Source organism: Schistocerca serialis, chromosome 9 (genome assembly GCF_023864345.2).
Source record: "Schistocerca serialis cubense isolate TAMUIC-IGC-003099 chromosome 9, iqSchSeri2.2, whole genome shotgun sequence".
Classification (NCBI taxonomy): domain Eukaryota; kingdom Metazoa; phylum Arthropoda; class Insecta; order Orthoptera; family Acrididae; genus Schistocerca; species Schistocerca serialis.
In genome coordinates this window covers 51,024,202-51,030,402 of record NC_064646.1, presented here as the reverse complement: position 1 = coordinate 51,030,402, position 6,201 = coordinate 51,024,202, and the positions used below count along the sequence as shown (strand labels likewise).

The 6,201-nt window shown below is 43.6% G+C and overlaps 1 non-coding gene across 1 annotated transcript; it reads right to left on the bottom strand.

The window, feature by feature from the left end:
* Positions 1–605: 605 nt before the first annotated feature.
* On the bottom strand, positions 606–679 carry Trnat-ugu (transfer RNA threonine (anticodon UGU)). The gene has a single exon. It is a non-coding gene; the product is annotated as a tRNA-Thr (tRNA).
* Positions 680–6,201: the final 5,522 nt, after the last annotated feature.

Here is a 6,201-nt window from a genome sequence, read left to right as displayed (position 1 = left end):
TAGATACGAAGCCCACGCCTACCACAGTAGTACAAGTTTATATGCCAACTAGCTCTGCAGATGACGAAAAAATTGAAGAAATGTATGATGAAATAAAAGAAATTAAGTGAAGGGAGACGAAAATTTAATAGTCATGGGTGACTGGAATTCGGTAGTAGGAATAGGGAGAGAAGGAAACGTAGTAGGTGAATATGGATTGGGGGTAAGAAACGAAGGAGGAAGCCGCCTGGTAGAATTTTACGCAGAGCACAACTTAATCAAAGCTAACACTTGGTTCAAGAATCATAAAAGAAGACTGTATACATGGAAGAAGGCTGGAGATACTGACAGGTTTCAGATAGATTATATAATGGTAAGACAGAGATTTAGGAACCAGGTTTTTAATTGTAAGACATTTCCAGGGGCAGATGTGGACTCGGACCACAATCTATTGGTTATGAACTGTAGATTAAAACTGAAGATAAGAAGACAGTAACTTGTTCTCGAAAGAACAGTTACTGTTGATGATCGTGCAGCTTTTCCCTGGAATAAATGATGACTGACTGAAAACCTCAGCTGCCGACAGGTGGTGTTGACATACCTCGATGTGGACAGCTGAAAATGTGTGCCCCGACCGGGACTCGAACCCGGGATCTCCTGCTTACATGGCAGACGCTCTATCCATCTGAGCCACCGAGGACACAGATGAATAGCGCGACTGCAGGGACTTATCCCTTGCACGCTTCCAGTGACACTCAAATTCCCAACTGTCCACAATTCTACATATGTATTGTACCTTATAGACATTTGCCCATCCACTCATTACTCGCGCATGCTTTGGCGATTCCCGTAAGAGTTCGGGCAACCTGTGCGCTTTCGCACAGACGAAGGTCAATGGCTGGGTAGCCTTTAACTGTATATACGAAGACAGTAACTTGTTCTCGAAAGAACAGTTATTGTTGATGACCGTGCAGCTTTTCCCTGGAATAAATGATGACTAACCTCCCCCCCCCCCCCCGCCCCCCCCCATGAACCATGGACCTTGCCGTTGGTCGGGAGGCTTGCGTGCCTCAGCGACACAGACAGCCGTACCGTAGGTGCAGCCACAACGGGGGGGTATCTGTTGAGAGGCCAAACAAACGTGTGGTTCCTGAAGAGGGGCAGCAGCCTTTTCAGTAGTTGCAGGGGCAACAGTCTGGATGATTGACTGATCTGGCCTTGTAACATTAACCAAAACGCCCTTGCTGTGCTGGTACTGCGAACGGCTGAAAGCAAGGGGAAACTACGGCCGTAATTTTTCCCGATGGCATGCAGCTTTACTGTATGGATAAATGAAAATGGCGTCCTCTTGGGTAAAATATTCCGGAGGTAAAATAGTCCCCCATTCGGATCTCCGGGCGGGGACTACTCAGGAGGACGTCTTTATCAGGAGAAAGAAAACTGGCGTTCTACGGATCGGAGCGTGGAATGTCAGATCCCTTAAACGGGCAGGTAGATCAGAAAATTTAAAAAGGGAAATGCATAGGTTAAAGTTAGATATAGTCGGAATTAGCGAAGTTCGGTGGCAGGAGGAACAAGACTTTTGGTCAGGTGAATACAGGGTTATAAATACAAAATCAAATAGCGATAATGCAGGAGTAGGTTTAATAATGAATAAAAAAATAGGAGATCGGCTAAGCTACTACAAACAGCATAGTGAACGCATTATTGTGGCCAAGATAGACACGAACCCCACGCCTACTACAATAGTACAAGTCTATATGCCAACTAGCTCTGCAGATGACGAAAAAATTGAAGAAATGTATGATGAGATAAAAGAAGTTATTCAGATAGTGAAGGGAGACGAAAATTTAATAGTCATGGGTGACTGGAATTCAGTAGTAGGAAAAGGGAGAGAAGGAAACATAGTAGGTGAATATGGATTGGGGGTAAGAAATAAAAGAGGAAGCCGCCTGGTAGAATTTTGCACAGAGCTCAACTTAATCATAGCTAACAGTTGGTTCAAGAGTCATAAAAGGAGGTTGTATACATGGAAGAAGCCTGGAGATACTGACAGGTTTCAGATAGATGACATAATGGTAAGACAGAGATTTAGGAACCAGGTTTTAAATTGTAAGACATTCCCAGGGGCAGATGTGGACTCTGACCACAATCGATTCGTTATGAACTGTAGATTAAAACTGAAGAAATTGCAAAAAGGTGGGAATTGAGGAGATGGGACCTGGATAAACTGAAAGAACCAGAGGTTGTAGAGAGTTTCAGGAAGAGCATAAAGGAACAATTGACAAGAATGGGGGAAAGGAATACAGTAGAAGAAGAATGGGTAGCTTTGAGGGATGAAGTGGTGAAGGCAGCAGAGGATCAAGTAAGTAAAAAGACGAAGGCTAGTAGAAATCCTTGGGTGACAGAAGAAATACTGAATTTAATTGATGAAAGGAGAAAATATAAAAATGCAGTAAGTGAAGCAGGCAAAAAGGAATACAAACGTCTCAAATATGACATCGACAGGAAGTGCAAAATGGCTAAGCAGGCATGGCTAGAGGACAAATGTAAGGATGTAGAGGCTTATCTCAGTAGGGGTAAGATAGATACTGCCTACAGGAAAATTAAAGAGACCTTTGGAGAAAAGAGAACGACTTGTATGAATATCAAGGGCTCAGATGGAAACCCAGTTCTAAGCAAAGAACGGAAGCAGAAAGGTGGATGGAGTACATAGACGGACTATACAAGGGCGATGTTCTTGAGGACAATATTATGGAAATGGAAGAGGATGTAGATGAAGATGAAATGGGAGATATGATACTGCGTGAAGAATTTGATAGAGCACTGAAAGACCTAAGTCGAAACAAGGCCCCGGGATTACACAACATTCCATTAGAGCTACTCATAGCCTTGGGAGAGCCAGTCCTGACAAAACTCTACCATCTGGTCAGCAAAATGTATGAGACAGGCGAAATACCCTCAGACTTCAAGAAGAATATAATAATTCCAATCCCAAAGAAAGCAGGTGTTGACAGATGTGAAAATTACCGAAATATCACTTTGGTAAGTCACGGTTGCAAAATACTAACGCGAATTCTGTACAGACGAATGGAAAAACTGGTAGATGCCGACCTCGGGGAAGATCAATTTGGATACCGTAGAAATATGGGATCACGTGAGGCAATACTGACCCTACGACTTATCTTAGAAGCTAGATTAAGAAAAGGCATACCTACGTTTCTAGCATTTGTAGACCTAGAGAAAGCTTTTGACAATGTTGAGTGGAATACTCTCTTTCAAATTCTGAAGGTGGGAGGGGTAAAATACATGGAGCGAAAGGCTATTTACAATTTGCACAGAAACCAGATGGCAGTTATAAGAGTCGAGGGACATGAAAGGGAAGCAGTGGTTGGGAAAGGAGTGAGACAGGGTTGTAGCCTCTCCCCGATGTTATTTAATCTGTATATTGAACAAGCAGTAAAGAAAAATTCGGAGTAGGTATTAAAATCAATGGAGAAGAAATAAAAACTTTGAGGTTTGCCGATGACATTGTAATTCTGTCAGAGACAGCAAAGGACTTGGAAGAGCAGTTGAACGGAATGGACAGTGTCTTGAAAGGAGGATATAAGATGAACATCAACAAAAGCAAAACGAGGATAATTGAATGTAGTCGAATTAAATCAGGTGGTGCTGAGGGAATTAGATTAGGAAATGAGACACTTAAAGTAGTAAAGGAGTTTTGCTATTTAGGGAGTAAAATAACTGATGATGGTCGAAGTAGAGAGGATATAAAATGTAGACTGGCAATGGGAAAGAAAGTGTTTCTGAAGTAGAGAAATTTGTTAACATCAAGTATAGATTTAAGTGTCAGGGAGTCGTTTCTGAAAGTATTTTATGGAGTGTAGCCATGTATGGAAGTGAAACATGGACGATAAAAAGTTTGGACAATAAGAGAATAGAAGCTTTCGAAATGTGGGGCTACAGAAGAATGCTGAAGATTAGATGGGTAGATCACATAACTAATGAGGAAGTGTTGAATAGGATTGGAGAGAAGATAAGTTTGTGGCACAACTTGACAAGAAGAAGGGATCGGTTGGTAGGACATGTTCTGAGGCATCAAGGAATCACCAGTTTAGTATTGGAGGGCAGTGTGGAGGGTAAAAATCGTAGAGGGAGACCAAGAGATGAATACACTAAGCAGATTCAGAAGGATGTACGTTGCAGTAGGTACTGGGAGATGAAGACGCTTGCACAGGATATAGTAGCATGGAGAGCTGTATCAAACCAGTCTCAGGACTGAAGACCACAACAACAACAATAAGTCCGGCTTCCGATTGAGCCCTGATGACCAACAAAGACATATCAGGAGACGCCTTGGACAGAGGTGGGATACCAGCCTGACTGTCGCCTGCCATATGGCCCAATAACAAGGAATGGAGGTCTAGGGTAACGCCGCTTTTCAAAACAGGACCCCTTTGTATTTCCTCGGCGGCACCCTTACAGCAAAGCGGTACGTCGACGATGTTCTAGGGTCCGTTTTGTTGCCCTTTATGGGAAGCCATCCTCAGTAAGTTAATGCCCGTCCGCACACGAACAGAGCGTCTAATTCTTTCCTTAGCGCCTGTTAAACGCTACTCTGGGCAGCGAGGCCGCCGGACCCTTTCCCAGTTGAAGTATTGTGGGCAGAGCCCTCCAACTGGCTGCGGACACTGAGGATCTAATTCGCCAGTTGGACATAATTTGTCACGATATTCCTCAGGAGGGCATCTAACAACTCCATCAATCGAGGCCAAGCCGAATAAATGGTTGTGTAAGGGCCAGATGTGGACCAACGCGTTACTGACTAGCTCCTTTTTTGAAGATATTTCTCTTGAATAAGTCATCCAATTATTCTGAAATCGTAATCATTTGTTTGTACATTACATGTACATTACATCTACCGATTACCGTCTCATTCGAATAATTCCTCCGTGGTGCGTCGTTTTTTTGGTCTTTGAGCTTATTTCGTAAGCAGCTCACAACCTGCTCATTGTCTGATAGACAGCTGAAGATGCAACCACGCTCCAAAACGGGGGAAATGCTGGATTTAAACATTGTGTAAAATACGTTGAAGAAAGCGCGATATGTGTCACTTGGTAGCGCTGTCAGTCCTCCAACCGGCAACTGGTCACCTGCAACGGATTGGAGATGGCCGGGCAAGAATGTGCTACGCATCAAAGATCACGTAACCTCAACGGGCGAAGATTAACCACGTATGAAATGTTAAATAATATAAAACAATGCTGTGATACATTGGGCTTCGTCACGTACTAATCAATGCTGTGCCGAATTGGGAACTTTTAAGTGGTGCATTAATGTAATTGTTACAAGCAAATGTAACGATAATGAATTTGAATTCTGACGAAGTATTTAGTAGTTTGGAAGTGGAGCATTGCTTCTGTTCAATGTTCACGGAACATGCTACGGTCAATTAGACTTGAGCTTAATTAGAAACGTTCTTGAAATAGGAGTGAGAGCAGTTTACGCAAATGACAGTCTCTGTACTCGGCGGCAGTGAGATTACTGTTTGAATTTGGCTAATTTCTCGCATTCTCTCACAGCTAAAAATTTTTCCCTTTGACGTATTGTGATTCCTCAGATATCAGTGAGCCAAGTCAGAGCTTATTTACGATTATTAGAATCGAAATAATTACGGGAATTTCAGCAAAAGCTCCGTTCTTGCGTGGTTTCTCTCTGAGCCCGCAACTACATCACGCGGCTCTTAGGTTCCCTCAGGGTAGTCGATTGACTGAACGTCTGCTCCCAAAAAACATGAAAGCCTGTAGGATAGGAAAACAACACACTGTGAACAGGTGTGTGTGGTCCAGCCGGTTTTACTGGGTAACAGCAGTAAAGATGGAGACGTGACGCAATGGCGGAAACGAGCTAACATGTACGGTCGTGCTCACGTCTACGTCACGAATCATGTTTCTTGATTTGTTGGTGTATCAACGGGGTCCTTCCAACGTGTCGACAAGGAATGGTGGACCACTCTCAGCCATGGATCATGGCGTCAAAACAGTGGCCACAAAAATATCCCATGTCCAATGGGGACTGTTCTAAGTGTGTACATGGAATGGTGGACCGCTTGGAGCCGTGGAGCACAGCGTCAAAACGGTGGTCACAGAAGGCCTGGGCGGCTGAGACTGGAGGCGAGTGTTGCGTCTTTGACCGTGAGAATCGGTTTCAAGCGAGTCAGGA